The sequence below is a fragment of the Mirounga angustirostris genome, unplaced genomic scaffold, assembly GCF_029215605.1.
Source record: "Mirounga angustirostris isolate CCGP_5_RB_7025 unplaced genomic scaffold, mMirAng1.0.hap1 SCAF_14, whole genome shotgun sequence".
Classification (NCBI taxonomy): domain Eukaryota; kingdom Metazoa; phylum Chordata; class Mammalia; order Carnivora; family Phocidae; genus Mirounga; species Mirounga angustirostris.
Window position 1 is genome coordinate 41,667,807 of NW_026991722.1, and position 24,972 is coordinate 41,692,778.

Here is a 24,972-nt window from a genome sequence, read left to right on the forward strand (position 1 = left end):
TCTCCCTCTGTTTTTTTTTTTTTTTAATTATTAACATATAATGTATTATTTGTTTCAGGGGTACAGGTCTATGATTCATCAGTCTGACACAATTCACAGTGCTCACCATAGTACATATCCTCCTCAATGTCCATCACCCACCCACCCCATCCCTTCCACTCCAGCAACCCTCAGTTTGTTTCCTGAGATTAAGAGTCTCTTATGGTTTGTCTCCCTCTCTGGTTTTGTCTTATTTCATTTTTCCCGCCCTTCCCCTATGATCCTCTGTCTTGTTTCTCAAATTCCTCATATCAGTGAGATCACATGATACTTGTCTTTCTCTGATTGACTCATTTCACTTAGCATAATACCCTTTAGTTCTATCCACATTGTTGCAAATGGCAAGATTTCATTTTTTGATGGCTGCATAATATTCCATTGTATGTATATACCACATCTTCTTTATCCATTCATCTGTCAATGGACATCTAGGCTCTTTCCATAGTTTCGCTACTGTGGACAGTGCTGCTATAACATTGGGGTGTATGTGCCCCTTCAGATCACTACATTTGTATCTTTGGGGTAAATGCCTGGCAGTGCAATTGCTGGGTCATAGGGTAACTCTATTTTCAACTTTTTGAGGAAGCTCCATACTGTTTCCCAGAGTGGCTGCACCAGCTTGCATTCCCACCAATAGTGTAGGAGGGTTCCCCTTTCTCCGCATCCTTGCCAACATCTTTCGTTTCCTGACTTGTTAATTTTAGCCTTTCTGACTGGTGTGAGTGGTATCTCATTGAGGTTTTGATTTGGATTTCCCTGATGCAGAGCGATGTTGAGCACTTTTTTATGTGTCTTTTGGCCATTTGGATGTCTTCTTTGGAAAAATGTCTGTTCATGTCTTCTGCCCATTTCTTGATTGGATTCTTTGTTCTTTGGGTGTTGAGTTTGATAAGTTCTTTATAGATTTTGGATACTAGCCCTTTATCTGATATGTCATTTGCAAATATCTTCTCCCATTCTGTCGGTTGTCTTTTGGTTTTGTTGACTGTTTACTTTGCTGTGCAAAAGCTTTCTATCTTGATGAAGTCCCAATAGTTCATTTAAAAATTTTTTTATTGTTATGTTAATCACCGTACATTATATCATTAGTTTTTGATGTAGTGTTTCATGATTCATTGTTTGCGTATAACACCCAGTGCTCCATTCAGTACGTGCCCTCTTTAATACCCATCAACAGGCTAACCCATCCCCCTCCCCCTCTCCTCTCTAGAACCCTCAGTTTGTTTCTCAGAGTCCATAGTCTCTCATGGTTCGTCTCCACCTTATCTTTGTTTTCTTTGATATTTCATGTACTTGGTATTATGTATAAGAATCTGCCTATCCTAAGAGGAAATGATATTTTCTTTGATATTTACTTTCTAAAGTTTATTGTTTTAGGGTTTACATTTAGGTTTATGAACCATGCCAAGCAATTTTTTTTTAATATAGTATGAAGTAAGGATAGAAGTTCATTTTGTTTTTAGGCATGTGTTTCTGATAGTCCAGTACCATTTGCTAAAAAGATTTAATTACCTTGGAAATTTTCTTGAAAATTTTCATCCTGTTTAAGAAAAATTACAAAAATGTTTATGCATTTTTATTTATAATTTCCAAAAGCAGTAAACAACTTCATCGTAATGTATTATCAATTAATGTATATCCAGATACTTACTAACATTGTTAACAAAATTTGCATCTTTAAGTTTATAAGAAAAATATCTGTAGCTCATTATTTTTCCCTCTCTCCCTCTTTCCCTTTCCCTTTCTTATTTTATTGTATTTTCCTATAGCCCATAGTCTGATCAACCAGGGCACTTGTTTAATATTTTAAGGATTAGAGTAGACTTTGTCATTCTGACAATGGTGTTAGAGCAACCTTAAGCCTACTGCCAGTACTCCTCTTCTCTCTTTCCAACAGTGGGGTGGGAGTGATGCAGGAGAATATATCTTAGTCTAAAGAATAGTGAGGAAACCCTAGTGGTATTTCCATAAAGACCAGTAGCAAGTCAATGTCACCCAATCTGTGTTACTGGATGACATTGTTTTGTAGGGCCATGAATGTCTCCCTTGCACTTCTTTCCCTCTTCATCCCACAGTTGTCAACAGACACTTCTCCTTTTTTTTTGCTCTTTTTCCTTCCCCAGAATGTATACATTTTAACTACTACCCTTTCAAAGTACATGTAGTTTTAAATCTTTTCCCTTTAGGCCGTGATCTCATCATAGGACACTATGTTAGTATCTTCACTTTTGTAGTGTTTTTGGATCAACCTTAAGCCAATTACTAGCTTTTCCTTTCTGCCTTCCCTTCAGTGTGGTGGGGATGGGCAAGAACATGAAAAAGTGTGTGGTAGACTTTCTTTTTCTTTCTCTCTCTTTTTTTTTTTTAACTTACAGTTAATTCGATATTTGAACATTTTTCAGCTACACCAAAGGTGTGGTGTTGTGTACTTTTACTTTTCCTTATTATTTTGCATTTGGAAGATATTTTTGGAGGTGAAGCTTACATAGTTGCCTATTCATCCCTCTCTTCCCACTAACTCTTGGCAACCATTGATCTTTTTATTGTCTCTATATTTTTGCCTTTTGTAGAATGTTATAGAGTTCAGTCATACAGTGTCTTAGTCTGTTTGGGCTGCTATAACAAAATACTGCAGCCTGGCTGGCTTATAAACAACAGAAATTTAGTTTTCATACTCCTAGTGCCTACAAAGTCCAAGATCATGGCACTGGCAGATTCAATGAGGCGGATGGTGAGAGGCCATTTCCTGGTTCATAGAGGGTGCCTTCTTACTGTGTCCTCACATGATAGAAGGTGCTAGGGAATCTCTCTAGAGTCTCTTTTATAAGGCACTATCTCATTCATGAGGGCTCCACACTCCTAACTTAAGCACTTACAAAGGCCCCTTCTCTTAATATCATTACCTTTGGGAGTTTGGATTTCAGCATGAATCAGGGGCAGGGGGGGTATAAACATTCAGATCATAACATACGCTATGTAACCTTTTCAGATTGGATTCTTTCATGGAGTAATATGCATTTAAATTTCTCCATGTCTTTTCATTATATGATTTTTGTAAGATTTTATTTTTTAAGTTATCTCTCACCCAGTCTGGGGCTTGAACTCACAATGCCAAGATCAAGAGTCACATGCTCCACCAACTGAGCCGACCAGGTGCCCCTATATGATTTTTAGAGTAGTGAAACTGTACTATAGTGATTTGGGTACATGTCCTTATACATTTGTCCAAACTCATAGATCAGTAGTGAATTATAATGTAAACTATGGACTTTGAGTAATTATGATATGTTATTGTAGGTTCATCAATAGTAGCAAGTGTACCACTATGGTGGGGGATGTTGATAATGGGGGCAGCTATGTAAGTGCAGGGTCAGGGGGTATATGGAAAATTTCTGTACCTTTTGCTCAATGTTGTGAATCTAAAACTGCTCTAAAACTAAAGTCTATTAAAAATGTAATGCATTTCAGATAAGTTCTATGACAAATAATATAGGTGGGCTATGAAGAATAATATAGGCGAAGTTATGAATAGTTATAGGGAACTATTAAATGGTATTATCAGACAAGACTTTTCTGATGAGATGGCATTTGAGCAGAGTTTGATGTTATCATGAGAGTGAACAAGTGGATATTTCAAGGAAGACTGATCCAAGGGGACAGCAATTGCAAAGGGCCTGAATTTGGAGTATGCTGTTATTTTAATGTACCCCCCAATTCTGCTCAGTAAATATTATTGACTATATGAACTATAAGTCATTACATCCTTGCATCTACAAGTTGATAAATTAACTCATAACTCATAACATTTGCAAATAAAGTTATGCCTAAGAATTATTATATGTAGAGTTAGACTATAATTCAAAAGAAGCTATAGACATTTGCAATAATAGGAGATTCTGGGCACAACTGCTAAAGTAAATTGTAATAAATCATTTTTATAAAATATTTTCTTAGTTTCTAAACTAAGCATAACAACAGTGAAAAACATCATTGCTTTTGAAACTACACTTCCAAATTTTAAAAACATTTTCTTTCTTTTTTTTTTTTTAAGATTTTATTTATTTATTTGACAGAGAGAGAGACAGCGAGAGCAGGAACACAAGCAGGGGGAGTGGGAGAGGGAGAAGCAGGCTTCCCGCTGAGCAGGGAGCCTGATGTGGGACTCGATCCCAGGACCCTGGGGTCATGACCTGAGCTGAAGGCAGACGCTTAACGACTGAGCCACCCAGGCGCCCTTAAAAACATTTTCATATGAAATTTGTTATTTTCCTGACAATTCTTCCATGAATTGGGCGGGGGGGGGGGGAGTAGTGCTTATTTCACAACAAATGGCCATCGTATTCTCAATTTTACAGACCTATATGAATTACCCATACCACAAATTTCTGTATCTTAATGAAATGCTTTGAGTTCTTACTATGAGCCAAGTATTTTATATTTTCTTTTGTAATCACAGTACTACTATACAACAGGTGTTATTTTATTGTTGATAAAACTGAAGATCAGAAGTGTTATTTAAGACTAGGGTGACACAGGGGCACCTGGGTGGCTCAGTCATTAAGTGTCTGCCTTCAGCTCGGGTCATGATCCCGGGGTCCTGGGATCAAGCCCAGCATCAGGCTCCCTGCTCAATGGGAGACCTGCTTCTCCCTCTCCCACCCACCCTACTTGTGTTCCCTCTCTAGTTCTCTCTCTGTCAAATAAATAAATAAAATCTTAAAAAAAAAAAAAAAGACTAGGGTGGGACACGGTTGTATCTGTATAAATGGCTTCGATCTCCAGTTGTTATGACTATGTCATAGACATAGATTTGTGTTGATTTGTAATATTATATTCATTGAAAATGAAAATATATTTATTTAGTATACTTAATGAAAACTTAAGTATGCATAATTATTGCTTTTGATAGCACTACAAATATGATGGTATAACAATTGAAATTTTCAGATACGGTAGTGTTATATGACACGTTATTTGAATGGAAACAATTTTAATAAGATAGGTACAACAGACATTAAAATGCCAGTTTTACAAATTAATGCTCAGAAATGCGATTGAGAAAAGTCCTACAGCAATTAAATGGTACTCAATAATTTGAAAGTAAGTTTTCTATTAAGCTTGCAAGTCACATGGCCAAAGACATGTATATCATGTAAGACATGTGAATGATATCATTCAAATTAACTAATTTTCCTCTTTTAAAAGATGTTGTAAATAATTTTATGTCATATCCTTTGATCATAATTTTGGAACTTAATTTAGGAATCTTAAAAATGAGAGAAAGTTAATAATGTATGTATGACAATGAAGTTTCCTAAACATAGCCAAATTTATTACAGATGCAGGGGCCTTTGTGTGACATGCATTATTTGCTGTGGCTGACGTAAAATTTGGCTGAACCTGTTCTCATATTACTAGAGTTTATTTTTAGTTTCATAAAAAATAATTCTAAGTATATAGTGTAATTCATTACCTTATTAAAATTAAAGATTTTGTTGTTTATTGTGAATAAGCAAATATGCAAATCTGGAATGGTATGTTACTACACCCAGTTTTATTATTTATTTTTTTTTAAAGATTATTTATTTAATTGAGAGAGAGAGAAAGAGAGAGGGGAAGAGGGAGAGGGAGAAGCAGACTCCCTGCTGAGCTTGATCCCAGGATCCCAGGATAATGACCTAAGCCAAAGGCAGATGCTTAACTGACTGAGCCACCCAGGCAACCCTAAGCCCAGTTTTAATATGAAGGCAGTGTTTTGAATTTTTGGCATCAACAGTTACTGAATGAAAAATCATTTAAAGACAACATGTCTGAAGCGTGTCTAATGGAGAGAAGACCAAACTCTCCTAAAAAATCAGTTATTAAAGAAGTAAACATGACTGAGGTATAATATAATTTATAATGGAATTTTGAATTCTTAGAGTATTATTGAGTTCCTACCCCACTGGACTATTTGCTTATAGATACAGTTCAAATTGCATTCGTGTTTATAATGATTTTCCTGACTAAAATCTATTTACTTAACAGTGCAAAATGAGTAATATATTGCATTACAGTACTGCTTCATTTATTCTACCAGTATTAATTGTGGAACTCTGAGGAACTCCAGGGAAACAAAAGAAATGACACACTTTATCTTCTAGGAACTCTCCATGTCAGATTTTCTAGGTAGTTTCTAAATTTTAGCATAAAATTACCTATTTTAGACCTGTGACAATCTTTTTATCTTTATATATTTCTCTTTACAGAAAAAAAAAAAAAACATGTAAATTTTAGGACATTAAGGAATTATTTATTCTAAGGGATGAATAAGCAATAAATTGCCTATTTTACAGCAAGTGGATAGTTCAGTAATTATGAAGGTTGAGTAATTTCCATCTACATTGGATGGTGTGGAGGTTGAGTTAGCCATCAGTTAATGGAGGAACATAAAAATCAGGAAGCCTTCTTTGCCTACCATCTCTACACAATACGGTTTTTAACACTGAATCGGTTATTCATTCCCCATTGCCTTTTCTCATATAATTTCTCATCAGAATCTTAACACCTCTCATGTCAAAATGTTAGACATTGTCATGACAATGTTATCTTAGAGATGGTGAAGAGGAACTATTTTAAAGAATTGGCTGAGGGGCGCCTGGGTGGCATGGTTAAGCGGCTACCTTCGGCTCAGGTCATGATCCCCAGGTCCTGGAATCGAGTCCCATGTCAGGCTCTCTGCTCAGTAGGGAGTCTGCTTCTCCCTCTCCCTTTGCCTGCTGCTCTGCCTACTTGATATCTCTCTCCATCTCTCTGTCAGATAAATAAAATAAAAATCTTAAAAAAAGAAGAATGTGGCGGAGATGCAACCCTTCTTGTTCTCCTTTATGTTTCTGTTGTGTGCCTAAGGTAGAAGACACACAGTAAGAAGCTTCATAGGCTATATCCTAAGCAATATTAACCCTTCATGAATTTTAGCATAACTTTCCAGGGAACTACCCTGGGATATAGGAAAATACTTCAAAGCAATAAAATGTTAGCATTTACTGGACTTAAAGACACAAAAAGGAGCCAAGAGCTTCTATAATGACTAATGCAAGAGAATATTCAATTGAGACTCACTATATCTCAATCACTGTGCTTGGGGATTTTAAGTTATTTCATTAATTATTTCAATAATCACTAAAGTAATTATTTTTAGTCACATTTTAAATATAAGGAAACTGACCTTGAATAGCTTTCCCAACTTGTAAAACTAACATAGAACATAGTGTAGTTTGCAACATATTTTATTTTCATTCTATATTCACTGTTCTTTTCACATATCATCATTGCCAAATCTTTCTAATTGAATTAATGAATATGTGAAGAATCTATGTGAAAGTATTCACACTTTCTTATGCTGTTGTAGTAAACGCTTGTTTTTTAGGAATTTTTTTTCAGGATATGAGAATCAATACCATACATAGAACGTTATTTGGGTCATTATAGTCTACGATAAAGATAAATATTTAAATCTTATATTTTTATCCCTTGTATTCAAAAGCCTCAAAGAATCTCAAGTAGGAAGAAAATAAAATATATACTAAAATGTGATTCAAGAAATAGTGTCCTTTGAAAAAAGTTATGATATGTATGGGATACTAAAATTTAAATTATGGCTAATTCAATGCTTGACTAATTTTGTTCAGTGTTCCACAGAGAAATAATCATTGTCTAAGTTGTAAAATAGAGAGGAAAAGAAAAAAAAAAAACCTCTTATCACAATTATAATCACCTCTTTTTTTTTTTTTTAACCTTAGTGAGAAACCTAAATATCACTGAGAATAAAAGAGCTAAAAGTGGCAGATATTTTGTGTATTAACATTCATGGTATTAATAGGAGGGAGGAAAGAATTATTAAGGGGCGCCTGGGTGACTCAGTTGGTTAAGTGTCTGACTCTTGATTTTGACTCAGGTCATGATCTCAGGGTGCTGAGATCCAGCCCTGCGCAGGCTCTGTGCTCAGCAGGGAGTCCGCTTGGGATTCTCTCTCTTCCTCTCTCTCTCTGCCCCTCCTCCCACTGGTTCATGGGTAAGCTCTCTCTCTCTCTCTCAAATAAATGAATAAAATTTTTAAAAAATGAATCATTAATATGACACCATTAGGATTCCAGAGTTTTATGTCTTCAAATATTAAATAATTATAAATAAGCTAAAGAGTAGTCTCTGAAAGAAATGTCCATTATAATAATTCTGATACTCAATGAGATAATTGTAATTTATATGATAAACTATAAAAATGCAAACTGTGAAAATTCAAATTGTAAAAGTACAGAACAATTTATGCATATGTTTATAAGAATTTTACCTTAAAAATTAAAAAGCACACATAAAAACTCATACACACATAAACATTAGGCCCACACTTACTCATTAATTTAATGTAAATACAAACAAACAAAAAACATTCAGGATGACAATTATAAAGTATCTTCTGAATAGCCAGAAAGAGCTAAGCCTATTTTTGAGATTCCTTTATCAGTGAGATCTGTCCCTCAGGTTAATAAATAATAGTTTATTCTGCCAGTGAGAAGAGTCTGTTAATCCTAACAAAAACAGAGTAAAAGCTATAAAGAGTCAGTTTAAATAACAGATGTAATTGCTGAAGGACCTAAGTAGATTTAGTTCTTAAAATTTGGGGAAGATGCTTTAGTTCACAAAGTAGTGCCCAAACTAATCTTGGACATTTCAAGATCACATTTTCCAGAAGAATAAAATCATATTGATAATTCAGGACATGCTTCTTTGATTTCCATTTAAAAGCTTTTTGGTTTACTTGTTTTGTTTTGTTTTTCATTACGGTATATGTCTATGGGAAGAGAGTGCCACCTTGGAAAGAAGCAAACCTCTCAAATATTTAACATTTTTGCACATTATGAATATATTTAAAATTTTCTGCTTAGGGGCACAAATCATCAAATTTTGAGGATGTACTTCATATTCAAAATATGAGGCTAGGATATAAAATTATTATGGGGGTTCACAATGTCATGATAAGAAATGTAAACAAAAATACTGAGCAGAAAATAAGAAATGTAGCAAACAGAACATAAGTAATCAATTAAAACTATATTTTATGTTTTGAATTGGCTATGTTTTTCCCTGTTATTTAAAAGCTGAATCTGACCCAGATTCACTGGAAGCAGAGGACATGGGAAGCAGCCTATCTTGGTCCCAACCCTAGTTCTCCCTCTTATTATCTATTAAATTTAGGATAGTTACTTTAGCTTCCAACTCCTCTGATTTCTCATCCCTACAGTGTGATGCTAATAAAACCTAAGGGGACAAGGGAGCACCTGAGTGGCTCAGTCCATTAAGTGTCCAACTTTTGGTTTTGGCTCAGGTCATGATCTCAGGGTTGTGAGATCAAGCCCTGCTTTGAGCTCCCCACTCGGCACATAGTCTGCCTCTCCCCCCGCTCCTCCTCCTGCTCTCTCTCTCTCTCAAATAAATTAAATCTTTTTTTTTAAAGATTTTATTTATTTATTTGAGAGAGAGAGAATGAGAGACAGAGAGCATGAGAGGGAGGAGGGTCAGAGGGAGAAGCAGACTCCCTGCCGAGCAGGGAGCCCGATGCGGGACTCGATTCCGGGACTCTGGGATCATGACCTGAGCCGAAGGCAGTCGCTTAACCAACTGAGCCACCCAGGCGCCCTCAAATAAATTAAATCTTAAAAAACAAAACAAAACAAAACAAACAAAAAAATACACCTAACTGGGAGGACTTTTATGTGAAATAAACTTTTTTTTTTAAAGATTTTTATTTATTTATTGAGAGAGATAGTGATAGAGAGAGAGAGCATGAGAGGGGGAGGGTCAGAGGGAGAAGCAGGCTCCCTGCCGAGCAGGGAGCCCGATGCGGGACTCGATCCCAGGACTCCAGGATCACGACCTGAGCCGAAGGCAGTCGCCCAACCAACTGAGCCACCCAGGCGCCCCTTCCCATATGTGAAATGAACTTTGAAATCACTTAGAACAATGTCTTCCATATAAGAATCACTCAATGAATGTAACTATAATTTATTATTACCATTATTGGTGGTGGCAGCAGTAGCGGTAGTAGCAGTAGTAGTAGTAGTAGTAGTAGTAGCGGTAGTAGTAGTAGTAGCAGTAGTTAGCAGTAGTACGAAAGAACAAGAGAAGAGACTGATTAAGGATTTACTCAAGGGCAGGGAAACATATCAGAGTAAAATCAGGAGGGTAATGCGGTGAGCAGACAACCGAAAAAGGTAGGCTCTTAAATTAGTTTTCTGTGGCTGTGGTAACAAATTACTGCAAATTTAGGTGTCATAAAACAATGCACATTTATCCTATTACAGTTCTGGAGGCCAGAAATCTGAAATCAGTTTCATGGGACTCAAGTCAAGGTGTTACCAGGGTTTGTCCTCATGAGGCTCTAGGGGAGAATCTGTTCCTTGCCTCTTTCAACTTCTGGAGGCTACTGACATGTCTTGGCTTATTGCCACATTGTTCTGATCTCTGTGTGTCATCATATTACCTTCTCTTCTATAGTCAGATCTCCCTTAGTTTATAAGGATACATGTCATTATATTTAAATCCACTTGGATAATCCAGGATGATCTCCCCACATCAAGATCCTTAATTGATATGTGAAGGAAGTCCCTTTTGCTGTATAAAGTAATATTCACAGGTTTCAGGATCAGGATGTGGGTATCTTTGGGATATTATTAGTAGTAGTATCTTTTTAAATACTCTGACTTCTCCAAAAGATTGTTGTTATTATTATTATTATCTATAATTTCAATAAACAGTCAAATTGAATCAAGATCTTTTTTGTCATTTTTCTGAGAAAAACTATTTCAAATTAACTCTTTTGAAAAAAAATAGGTAACAGAAAGTTGGGATGTTTCAAAGCAACATAAAAAGTAATGGGATGCTTTATAACACATCTTTTACTTGTCAAAATTTCTACTTCTAAAATCATAAAATTATAATACAGTGTCACATGTATGTCTGTAGTCAAATAGGTGTAATAATTCAGTTTTCATTGCCTGCTATTAGGTATTATACTAGATTTAGGAGGGGTTGGTAAAGAAATTAAAGTCACATTTATTTCTAGTGTACTGAGTATGAATTATAACATGGCAATTTTTGCCAGATTCCCACAAGAAACCAAACACTTCCTCTACTTTTTCCTGGGCCAACTGGCTATTCTTCTGTTGAAATCTGGTTAAAAGCATGGATTGTGCCACACTTAGTGATCCATCCAGAAAACAATGACAGCAACCTGAATTCCAAATACCAGAGACTGAAATCTTCAACATTACCTCAAGGATAACCTCAATCTTTGGACCTTTATCTTGTTGTATTATTATACAGGGCATTCTCTGTACTAATTTGTTGTGGTTATAAAACAATTAGCAAAACAGTTTATATTTGTATTTATTTTCTATTCTATACTTCTCTGCCCCATTTTTTTCCCCCTCAAAATCCATTTCTTTAAAAAGAAATAATAATCTTTTGGGAAAGTGAAGAACAATAAAAATAAACCAACAAACCAACAAACTGAAAAATGAGGGTCAGGGCCAGTGTTTATTCCCAGGACTGGATTTTTACATATTTGATCTCACTTAAGCCCTCCAACCACCTGACGTAGACCTTGATGCTCTTGTTGTGTATGGAGACATTGCAGCTCAGTCTGGTGGCATTTGAGCTCCAATGTCTGGCTACAAAGGATGGGTGTCCCACAATGTTGTTTTTGTTTTCTAGCATCAAATCCCTGTATTATTACCCTCATTATTACAAATTTCATTTGTTTCTCCACAAGTGTAAATTTTCTTCTAGATCACCATGGTCAGGAGCCTTGTTTAGAATTTAAAACAAATACCAATTTTCAACTGATGACCATTCAGATATTAATCTACTGTAGGCAGAAGATCTGCAAAAAAAAAAAAAAAAATGTTATTTTAGATCTGAATTCATTCTCCTCAAGGAATTTTCTTCTATAGGTGTCAAAACTGCTTTTATTTTTTTTTAAGATTTTATTTATTTGAGAGAGAGAGAGAGCACAAGTGAGGGAGGGGCAGAGAGAGGGGGAGAGATATACAGACTTCGTGGTGAGTGGGAAGCCTGACGCAGGACTTGATCCCAGGACCCTGAGATCATGACCTGAGCTGAAGTCAGATGCTTAACCGACCGAGCCACCCAGGTGCCCCAAAACTCCTTATATTTTTTAAAATAAATTCCCCAAGGGCCATGTAACAGAATTTTAGAGTTTATATAATTAATAATCAGAAAATTGAATATTTTATTGTATTTTCCATCTTCCCTGATCCTTTTGAATTCTTGCTTCACATTACTTCTGTCATTTTCTGCTCAAAGTGATCTTTTATTATCTAAATTGTCAGAAAGCTAGTTAAAAATACTAGCTATATTTAAAGTTGAAAAATAATAGAAACTATTACCTGAAAAATGAGTGTTTTTTAAACACATGAATTTTTTTCTGAAATATATGTTCAAGATAACTTATTTATTTTCAAAGATCACCTTTGGATTTTTCATGATGTCTTGGAAGTATTTAGAGCATATTAAAAATAATGATTAGGGGGGTGTCTGGGTGGCTCAGTTGGTTAAGCGACTGCCTTTGGCTCAGGTCATGATCCTGGAGTCCCGGGATCGAGTCCCGCATCGGGCTCCCTGCTCGGCGGGGAGTCTGCTTCTCCCTCTGACCCTCCTCCCTCTCATGCTCTCTGTCTCTCATTCTCTCTTTCTCAAATAAATAAATAAAATCTTTAAAAAAATAAAAAAATTAAAAAAAATTAAAAAAAAATAATGATTAGGGGTACCTAGGTGGCTCAGTCAGTTGAGTGTCTGCTCAAATACCTTGTCCTAGGATCAAGCCCTACGTCAGGGATCAAGCCCTATGTCCGGCTCCCTGTTCAGCGGCGAGTCTGCTTGTCCCTCTCCCTCTGCCCCTCCCTCTGCTCATGTGTGCTGTCTCTCAGATGAATAAATAAAATCTTTAAAAAATAAAATAAAATAAAAATATTAATTATATGGGAGCCAGTGAACTCTTGGTTTGACATTTCCATGGGAAACATTAATGTTTATTTACCAATCAAAATAAATGATATCTTAGTATTGTACAAAAAGCTAGCCTGCTTTTCTGTAGCTAATTATAAAAGAGAGATCAGCTTTTTAGAATTTTGAGACCATTGCTCTGACACTTGACTGTAGGAAAAAAAAGTACATCAGATGCAGTCTAGAAAAGTATAGGATCAAGACCAACAAAGTCATATTAAGGTATGCTTGATACACAAATACACACATATTTAATATACACAATTTGGATGGGTTTTGACATATGCATACACCTGTGGAACCATCACCACAATCCAGGTAATAAACATATCTGTTACCTCCAAAAATTTCCTCCTGCCACCCACTTTTTTTTTTTTTTTTTTTGGTGGTAAGAACACTTAAGTTGAGATCTTCTCTCAACTAATCTTTCAGTGTAAAATGGAATATTGTTCACTATAGGCACTATGTTGTATAGTAGATCTCTAGAACTCACACATCTTTGCATGACTGAAATTTTATACCCATTAAATGAATACTCCATATTTCCTTCTCCCGCCTCAGCTTTCTATAACCCAACATTCTATTTTCTGCTTCTATGAGTTTGACTATTTGAAGAATTTCAGAGAAATACCTCCCATGTTCATTGTAGGCTTATTCACAATAGATAAGATACTTAGATAAGATACGGAAACAATCTGGATGCCCCTATCTGCAGATGAAAAGATAAAGAAAAGGTAGTAAATACATACATTGGAATATCATTCAGCTAAGAAAAAAAAAATCCTACTATATGTGACAACATGGATGAACCTGGGGGACATTATGCTAAATGAAATAAGCCGGTCACAGAAGGACACGAAAATCTTGTTTTATTGGACAAATATAGGCGCTAACACTATTTTGCTTTAAATTTAAACCTGTGTCATTGTGTTGCTACATTACAAAAAAGAAAAAGAAAGTTTTAACAATTAAAAAGAAAAAGAAAACTCTTCAGGATTAATAGTTCCTTCACTTTATGAAGAATTCTTTCTCTCCCAAGCCCTTGGCTACCTTGGGAATGGTTTCAATGATGTCTCATGTCCCCCCAACATAGAAACTTGTGTTAAATCAACTATAAGGGGAGATTCTTTGCTGTATATTCTATACTTTTCCTCAGCTATTATTTCATCCAAACAAAGATAAGAATTTACCCTTCTGCAAATGCTGGTTTGGACTACTGAGTATTCCCCTTCTCTTATAACCAAATTATTTATTCCTCCCCATGTAGGCCAAACCCAGACAATAGATATCAGCGATATTCATAAACTTAGTCTTTGTGAGAAATAAAAATCTGAGCTTCCTCTCTAGGAGAACAGTATCTTCCACATCAAAAGTTTTATGAGAATTCTTTGCAAATGAGAAATGTCTGTAATAATCCATTCTTGATGCATTCTTAAGTCCACTATACAATATATAACTAGGAAACACATTTCCTTTCCAGTAAACCAATATACTTGTACTGAAGACATATGTAAAAATACATCAGCAAAATCTGGTGCAGTAAAGCTTAAGAGCAATAATTTGAATAATTTGAGTTGATTTTGTAAAAAAAAAAAAAAAAAACAGTTTGGTGTTACTAATTATATAATATCATTGTTTAATTTTGGAATGTGAACCCAACCACTATTTCCATACTTTAATGTTGTTTCTGAATCATATTTAAAATATATTATTATTATATACATTATGTTCTCTGGGTTACTGGGAACCAAAGGTAGACAATTATTTTGCTTGGAATTTGATTGGCAGAACTATGAAAATAATCACTATCTGTACATTCCTTAATTTTATAACCACTTTTGGCTTTTTTCCACTTGTAATGATATTAGTTATTATTAATAACACATATTGTATAAAAGGAAAAGAAAAGAAATAGAATCTAACCTCAGTATGATTATATAATTTCAGTGTTCAACTCAAGGGACAAATCATGTAGTCTCTATTATGTGTAAGGTATTATGCCAGCCATGGTAGGGAATGAAAGATTATATAGGCATTATCACTGTTCCGAGTAAAAGAATATTCAAGTAGGAATAATTAATAAGCAACACAGAATAAAAAAAGTGAATATAACAAGCACAAATAAACACTGTAGATTCATAGACATTCTTAACTTTTTTATTGTTGAAGTCATTGTGGAAAATTAACTTTGAGTTGAATGTGACAATACACTATTGTGTATGTATGTGAGTATATACATACATATATATATAAAAATATATTTACAAATGTGTATATATATATATACATATATACATATATATATAAACATAGGAGAAAGACATCAAGATATTAATAGATAGTGTGTTTTCAGGGAATCAAGAGCGTCCCAGAGTATAACAAGAACTGAATAGAACACATAATGTAAGAGGTAGGTTAAGACCAGTAGTAGAGCATTTGGCATGGTATGCTAAGTATTTCAATCTTTATTGTTAAACTATTCACAAATAGATATGGAGAAAGTCTTTAGCATAAACAAATTGGATCTTAAAATATTAACTCTGCTGATTATAAAAAGTTCTTTCATTGAAAAAAAGAAGCAGAGGCTACATAACATAAAATAAGAATTTATTAGAAAGTTTGAAAGGACTCATAAACAACATTAAAACTTGAAAAACTAGGTTCAGAATTAATAGCAACTATGGTGTTTCTGGAGATGATTATGTGGGTTAATATTTATAAACATGGGCAATCTAATTTAAATAAAATTAAGTGTAATATTAAAATAACAAATGATTTTTACCAATCAATAATAATAATAATGGGATCTGAATTGGGAGTTGGGAAGCTGGATTTGGTATACTGATTTGACTTTATCAGACATGTAATTAGTAGACATTTAAGATGCAACTGGAGGAAAATTTGAGACTGAGTTTATCATAACAGTCTATGTATACAAATATATGAATTTAAATGATTAATCAAGATATAATGTTTTAAATCAAATGTTGAGATTAATAATTTTAAAAAGCAGGGTGAAACAAATTTCAGCTCAAAATTATAGAATTATGAAAGGTGCAATTTGTGCTAATTTCTTTGCTTATTTAAAATGTTTACCTAGGCTTTTTCCAATTTTCAGAATAACACATAATTGCATAACTTACTTAAAATTAATTTAATCTATCTACATGATGGTGCCCATTATTTATAAAGTTAAATCATACACTAAGGGTTTGGGTTTTTTTGGTTTTCTTTTTTGAGAAATATATCCTTTTCTTGCCCCCACCTTCCTCACTCTCATCAGCCTTCCTCCCCCAAAGCAAATTGTTTTAGATGTTTCTTCTGCCAACTTTTTTTCCTTTTCAAATTTTTATTTTTATACATTTTTTTTATTAAAAAGAAAAGTATAATTACCACAACTTACAAAGGACTAAAGCAGGACTAGAATAATGAATGAATCACATCAGCCTGGAAAGCAGATACTCTCAATAATATTAATATTATAATTCAGGCTCGTTCAAGTATTTTATGTTTTTTGGTTCTTTTAAATGTGATATCCTAGCAAATGGTAAAGAAATAAATGATATATTAGTATCTTTTTGGGTATCAATTTTAGATAGTATCTCTTGATTTGTTATTATGGTGAATGAGATTTAGCTATCTTATGCCACCATATTTTCTACTTCCTTTCCTCTCAGTGTAGTCGTATTAACTCAATAACAATATTTAAATAACATTCCTATGCAAATGTTATCTATAGCTAGAAATCTTATTGAACTATCATCACAAATTCTTCATGTTTTCCTGAAGATATTTAATACCTTCTTCTTTAACTTGCTTTTCTCTGTGTTAATTGCTGATTCTTGCTAAAACTCTTAATAACCCCTCAATTTTCCATGAAGCCAATCTCCTCAAATAGTTCATTAGTTTCATGTTTTGCTTGGTAGCATTCCTCCTAGATAACTCCTGCCAAGGTTGGTTACTCTCTTGGTCTGATGAATAATAGTAATCTCAGGACATCCCTTTGCTGGCATCCTTAAATTCCTTTGCCTGATCCCTGGATTGGATTCCGAGGTTCCTGAATCTCCAGATTTTTGTTTGTTTATTTTTGGTTTATCCCATGTTTTGGTGGAGCATATTTTCAGGTAACTTCATAAAATTTAAAATGTTTTGCAAATGCAGAGGGAAGAACTGATGACAGCCTTCATGAGATAGCCCCATATCCAATCTGCACTCACAGGAATTCAACCAGTTTAACATCAGGCCCGCCTTTCCTTCCTTCCTTCCTTCCTTCCTTCCTTCCTTCCTTCCTTCCTTCCTTCCTTCCTTCCTTCCTTCCTTCCTTCTTCCTTTCTTTCTTTCTTCTTCTTTCTTTCTTTTTCTTTCTTTCTTTCTTCTTTCTTCTTTCTTTCTCTTTCTTTCTTTCTTTCTTTCTTTCTTTCTTTCTTTCTTTCTTTTCTTTCTTCTTTTCAACTAACATCTTTTTTTAAATTTTTTTTAAGATTGTATTTATTTATTTGAGAGAGAGAGAATGAGAGAGAGAGAGCACATGAGAGGGGGGAGGGTCAGAGGGACAAGCAGACTCCCTGCTAAGCAGGGAGCCCGATGCGGGACTCGATCCAGGGACTCCAGGATCATGACCTGAGCCGAAGGCAGTCGCTTAACCAACTGAGCCACCCAGGCGCCCCTAAAATTTTTTATTTAAATTCAGTTAGCCAACATATAGTACATCATTAGTTTCAGATGTAGTGTTTAATAATTTATCAGTTGTGTATAACACCCATTACTCATCACATCACGGCCCTCCTTAATGCCCATCACCCAATTACCCCCATCCTCCACCTGCCTCCGCTCCAGCAGCCCTCAGTTTGTTTCCTATAGTTAGGAGTCTCTGATGGTTTTTCTCCCTCTCTGATGACTTCCCCTTCAATTTTCCCTCCCTTCCCCTATGATCCTCTGTACTGTTTCTTATATTCCACATCTGAGTGAAACCATATGGTAATTGTCTTTCTCTGATTAACTTATTTCTCTCAGCATAATACCCCCCTCTAGATGCACCCATGTCAGTGTAAATAGTAAATATTCATCCTTTCTGATGGCTGAGTAATATTCCATTGTATATATATACACCACATCTTTATCCATTCACCTGTTGATGGACATCTCGGCTCCTTCCACAGTTTGGCTATTGTGGACATAGCTGCTATGAACATTGGGGTGCAAGTGCTCCTTCGGATCACTACATTTGTAACTTTGGGGTAAGTACCTAATAGTGCAATTGCTGGGTCTAACTTCATTCCTCCCCTGAGGGAAGGGGAGACCCCAATTGCTAGAATCCTCCACCACCTACTCTTTCTTCCTGAAATGGAAGAAAATATACTTGCTCCTTTATTAAGATCAGAACACTTTCCCTCATGAAAATTAGGATAACAGTTAAATTGGGGGAGCTAATGGCTTATCAATACTCTTCTCTTCTCTTCCTTCACAAGGCTCCTGTCCTGTCTTCTCTCCACAACTGTTAAGAAAGGGGTCTGAGTTTTGCACATTTTCATGAGCAAAATTGTCAATTGGCATATACTTTAGGGTCAATTCTGAATATGTGAACCTGTGAAACTTCTATTATATTGATTTTGCATGTCAATATTATTTGGTTTATTTACATATTAATACATAATTAGGGAAGTGTTGTTTTAAGTTTTTGAAATATGGTTGAATAAACTGTGGGGGAAAAATGTAATACATTTTGGAAGTAGAATTCTTCTCTGCTGCATTAGAATTGAACTATTTTTTGCTTGTTTACTTGGGTTTTTTGGGAAATTCCACTAAGTTTATATAACATAATTTTACATAGCTTTTAAGTGGAATTGCCAAGATTCAAAAAGGAAAAGCTCAAATTATTGTTGTAATTTGATTTTGATTTGACAGATATTATGTGCACATGGACTATATAAATATTCATTTCAGGAATAAATTATGTTATAATATTCTTGACTTTTCTCTAACCATCATATCATTCTGAGTAAATATAAAAGTTGTGCTATATAAAATAATTATGTGATAATTATATTTACCTAAGAATAGTGACTAAACCAAAAATATGTGAAAACTATAAAGTCAATTAGTCAGTCTTTCTAATAGTGAAATGATTCTGTCATTCTTTATCCATTTTGATAGGTTGATAGACATATTTGAGTGAGAAGATCATTATAATAGTAACAAAAATTGAAAAATTCCTGTGAAAATAGACATGCTTTGTAAGCTTATAGACAAAACAATCTTGTGGAGTTTCCCACATGTGTTTCACCACTCAGATACTCAAATGCCTTTTTTATGCTCACTCATGTGCCCTGAGCAGAATGTACCTTGCTGGTACTTTTCTTTTTCATTAAGAATTTTTCTTATGCCAAAAAAGTTATGTCAAAAATGATATGAATATTCAAGTCATTAAAATTTGATATATTTAAAAGGAGCAAGATGGCCATTCTATGAAGGAATGATTTAAATTATATATATAGTGTATCATAAATGTTACATAGTATACATACACATATTATATAAATTCATATATATTACATATAACTCTCTTACCAGAACTATATATAATTGAATTATAATGAGTTCAAAATTTATAATTATTTCTTTTCTCAAATGCCATGGTTTGATGTTCATAGAGTAAACTCATTTAATCTGAGGATACCACAATTTGGGCCATTTCATGTCCTGAGTTTGCATTATCCAACAAAGATTCTTTGTATTCTCTCTACCAATTAAATCAATATATTTTATTTTTGGAATTTTTAAAAGGGCAGGTAGGTGCCTAGAAACCAGTATCAGAGAGCTTGATACAAAAGAAAGCTCAAAGCTGAATGAATGAATGATTAAAAAATCTCTTGTCATTGCTGATATTTTGAGCTTTGAGTCTTTAACACAGATCTGCTGATATAATATTAGTTCAATGAAACCTTTCTCATCTGTTCACGTCTCGCTTTTAGTGTCCCTGAGTTTCTTAGATAATGTAAGGGGAACTTGAGAATTTCCAACTGTAGGGCTTCCTTTGGGAGGATAAAGAAAAAACTAAGAATTTTCTAAAAAATAAGAATTCAAAGACATAGTCTATATTATTGGTTTATAAATTGAATTTAATAAATATATGTTTATAACTTTTCTAATTAGCTTATTAAAACATATAAATGATTCAGCAAGTTTCCCACAGTCTCAATAGTATTATAGTTTATCACTTATTGTATTACCTCCCCATCGTTTAAGCTTAAAAATAGTTTTATTATATGCATGCTTGCATTCAAAAATACCAGCTAAGCTCTGTAATGTCATTGGAAGATATCTAAAATTGTCATATGTACATATATGATTTAAAACTTACGTATATGATGCAGTCAAATTCATGCTTTCTGACTCCAGCCTCAGTATATTTTTTTCACATTCTACGACTTACTTTTTGTATTTAGTTTCTTTAAAGTCCTTCAGTGAATGTTGGTGGGAATGCCAACTGGTGCAGCCACTCTGGAAAACAGTACGGAGGTTCCTCCAAAAGTGGAAAATAGAGCTACCCTACAACCCAGCAATTGCACTACTGGGCATTTACCCTAAAGATACAAATGTAGTGATCCATAGGGGCACCTCACCCCAGCGTTTATAGGAACAATGTCCACAATAGCCAAACTATGGGAAGAGCCCAGATGTCCATTGACAGATAAATGGATAAAGAAGATGTGGGGTGTGTGTGTGTGTGTGTCTGTGTGTGTCTGTGTGTATGTATACATATATATACACACACACACACACATATATATATTTATACAATGGAATACTACTCAGCCATCAAAAAAATGAGATCTTGCCATTTGCAAAGATGTGGATGGAACTAGAGGGTATTATGCTAAGTGAAATAAGTCAACCAGGGAAACACAATTATATGATCTTACTCATATGTGGAATTTAAGAAATAAAAGAGGATAATAGGGGAAGAGAGGAAAAAATAAAACAAGATGAAATCAGAGAGGGAGACATACCATAAGAGACTCTTAATCATAGGAAACAAACTGAGGGTTGCTGGAGGGGAGGGGGATGGGGGAATGGGGTAAATGGAAAAACAAAACAACAACAACAAAACTTAAAAAAAAAAAAAAGTCCTTCAGTGAAGTCTGTATGTTTGCTTGTATTTAGTATGTCATACTGGATTTTTTTTCTTTTAATAGATATATAAGACTTATTACTTGAGTTTTATAGTTTGTTCAGTTAGTATATGTTTTCTAATTGAAAGTAGTACATGGTGATGCTTTCATTGTTTTATAAATGTAAATTATGGTTGATTTCATTATAAATTCATGTCTATATACACAAATATAAGGTTTTTAAGGAAGATTGTTCGGTTAGCCTGGAGCTCCCAAATTTATTACCTGATGTCCAGTGTGATTTTACATTAGATTTAGATTTAATTTTAAATAAAACGTTGTTATAATTGCAATAATATAATTCAAAATAATATTTGTAAACCCCCACTTTGTATGGCGTTTATACATATGAAAGTTCTGTTTTTGTAAGTTAAAATGATTGCTGTAAGTATTATATTTTATTTTTAAAGATTTATTTTATTTACTTATTTGAAAGAGAGAGAAAGTGAGCATGAGTGGAGGGGAGGGGCAAGCAGATTCCCTGCTGAATGGGGAGCCATATGATGCAGTGCTGCATCCCAGGACCCTGAGATCATGACCTGAGCTGAAGTCAGATGCTTAACTGACTGAGACACCCAGGCGCCCTGCTATTAGAATTTTATATGAATTATTATAATACTTCCATTTCTGACATAGTCTTGTTAGTGGTATGTGGATTTATTTGTAATCAATAGAGTTCTCTCTATAAACCTTGGTTAAGACAGAGAGACTACCAGTGATAAACTGTTCCTCTCTTTACACAGTCTTTCTCACCCTCAGTGGAACTGCTGTCTCCCATATAGTTCACCCCTCCCAGTGTGCAGGTGGTTTCTGGTAAGAGATGTGCACTCAGACAGAAGCAGCTAGGAACAGCTTACGCTTTCCAGACTCTAATGATAGTGAGAGAAATATTCAATGCTGCTATGTCTGCTGACCTCTATCCTTGCCATGACTTGGAAGATGCACACACAGAGTCTCAAAGCCATCAATCACCAAGGTCAAGAGGAAATTACAAGTTATACACATGTAAAATATTTGTAGAAAATAGAAACTGACAAGTCATCATCTGAACATATATAGGGAGTCATCTCAACACTCACAACAACTCTAAAGCTCCCCCCCATATATTTTAGGAAGTAAGTGCATAATTATGTATTCCTTTACTTGTTAGCAGTGTTTTCTTTTTTATTCAGAATATATGCTGTAAATTAATAGCAATGAACCTTAAGACAAAAGTAAATATTCAATTAAATATATTAAAACCTTTATATAATAATTCTAACATCTCTACTACCTGAGTAAGGGGTTTTGATTGTGTCTCTCATGAGGGATCACATCGTGTTTGCAGTTTTTATTAAATGTTGAACATTACAGTAAAAGAACACCGACAACTGAGGTAAATAATATTTGTGCACAGATAAAGTATTCTTCCTCCTCCTCCCCCTCCTTTTTTTTCTTTTCTTCCAGGTCATTAGTCTGTTGAGTTGAGTCAGAGTAATCAGTAGTTAGTCTGGGTCTGTTTTTTTAGTTTTTGTTTTGTTTTGTTTTTCTTATATTTTGTTCATCACAACCTTCATAAACTTTGAAGGCAGGGTCATAGACTTTTATTTTAGCAGGAACTGGGATTTTAGTGCCTGGGGGTTTTGTCTCAGGTCTCCTGCCCTATCCTGAAGCTTTATTAGGATCTACATGCCTCTCTTCAGTTTTGAACCTTTCATCTCCCTTGCCTCTCCACTAGGGTGTATTGCCACTGACTCATTTAGTGGGGAATATCTGTATTGTTTCTTTAAGTTCTTTCTTTCTGGTTCTACACTATAGCAAGCCCCGCAGGCCTGCAACTCAAAGTGGATCTCCCTGAACTCTCCTGCCATTCCTCTGGTGGTAGGCAGCTTATTGACTCATTCTTAGTATAAGGACTAGAACCTGGAATATTTTTTCCTAGGTCTTCTACTCCTGCCTCAAATCACAGCAGGACTGGAGACGCTGAAGGAAGATTTTTTGGTAGTCTTCCCCTGCCTGCCACTAAAATGTTTTATATGCAAAATGCAAATAGTAGAGGCCTATGTAGAAGAATTGGCAGGTGCCCCTTATAGTTTCAGGGCTCCTTGGGATTCTAAGCCACCTCTTAGTGTTCCTCTACCAAAGGTGAAAGCAGCATGGGTTTCATCTCTCCAAGGCGAGGTTTATCTTCTTGAATCTTAGCCCACTAAATTGTCTTATCTCACTAATTGGCTTAAAAATAAGCATAATTTTATAGATTAGCAAATTCTTGTTGTTAGTCAAAACAGTTAACCAATGGTAGTTTTACACTGTTGTCATAAGACTTTTTTAGCCCAATCTTCAAATTAAAGTCTTAGAGTTTTATTCTGTCAAAACCAAAACAACTGTCATTTGGGGGCATTATATTTAAAAATTCTATCCCAAAACATTTTTTTCTAAATTATATAAAATCACGTATCTTATTTAGAAAGAATTTTATTTTTGAATACAGTTTTCAAACAGAATGGTTTTAAAGGTACACAAAAATAATGAAATTGGTGTTTTGGTCAACAAATAATGACTAATAATAATAATAATTTTATTATTTTAATGCCATATTTCACCATTAAAAGTCTCTGGTTTGAACAAAAACAAATTAGGGGACTTTGAGTAGAATGTTACTTAGTTGGTTTTCTTTTTTGGACTGCTGATACTTCTCTTAATGGAACTTACATCACCCTCATGTAGGGCCATCTAATCTCAATAAAAGTGAAAAACGTATCTGAATATTTATGGGGCCCAGCCTTAAGTTAGTTTGGTTACATTTGAGGTATCAGTTTTGTTCTTCCTTTCTAGTATAAGCATTTCTGTTTTATTGATGAAATTATGTATGTCTCCAGTGTCGATGAAATCCAAAGCACTCATCATCCCTCTTCTTCAAAAACAACAAATTTCTCTGACATTTGTAACGTTCTTTATCTGATAATACTTTTCTTTGTAGCTGTCATTATTAATATTCTCCATAGGTTCTTACATCTCATTTATTAATGGCTCTACCACCTGCATCACTTCTTTTCATTATTTGTCTTAACTATAATTCATGGATATTTCAGTACATATGCAAATGTGCATAACACTTTTTCTTCTCAGATTGTCACCTTCCTCCCCTACAACACTCTATTCCAAAAGTCTTGCTTTTCTTTGATCATACTCTCAACAATACTTGTGCCACTCCAATATTTCATTGCTATAGATATTCCATCTCTAACTATATCATACATTTTTAGATCACATATATTCACACCAGCAGTTCTTTTATCTGTTCGGTACCCATTTTAAACCCTACTATTTTCTTTTCTTTTTTTTTTTAAAGATTTTATTTATTTATTTGAGAGAGAGAGAGAGTGCACATGAGAGGGGAGGAGGGTCAGAGGGAGAAGCAGACCCCCTGCTGAGCAGGGAGCCCGACGCGGGACTCGATCCCGGGACTCCAGGATCATGACCTGAGCCAAAGGCAGTCGCTTAACCAACTGAGCCACCCAGGCGCCCTAACCCTACTATTTTCTTCACTATCAATTTTTGCATTAATATCTTCAATTTTCATGTTATCTAATTATATTTTCCAGCATTTATATGGCTCCCTTACATAAAAACCTCAAATTGTTTACCTGGGAAAGCAAGCAAGCAAACAAACACAGACTGTATAAAACTATTCACCACCAAAGAAAATAATTTTAAAAAT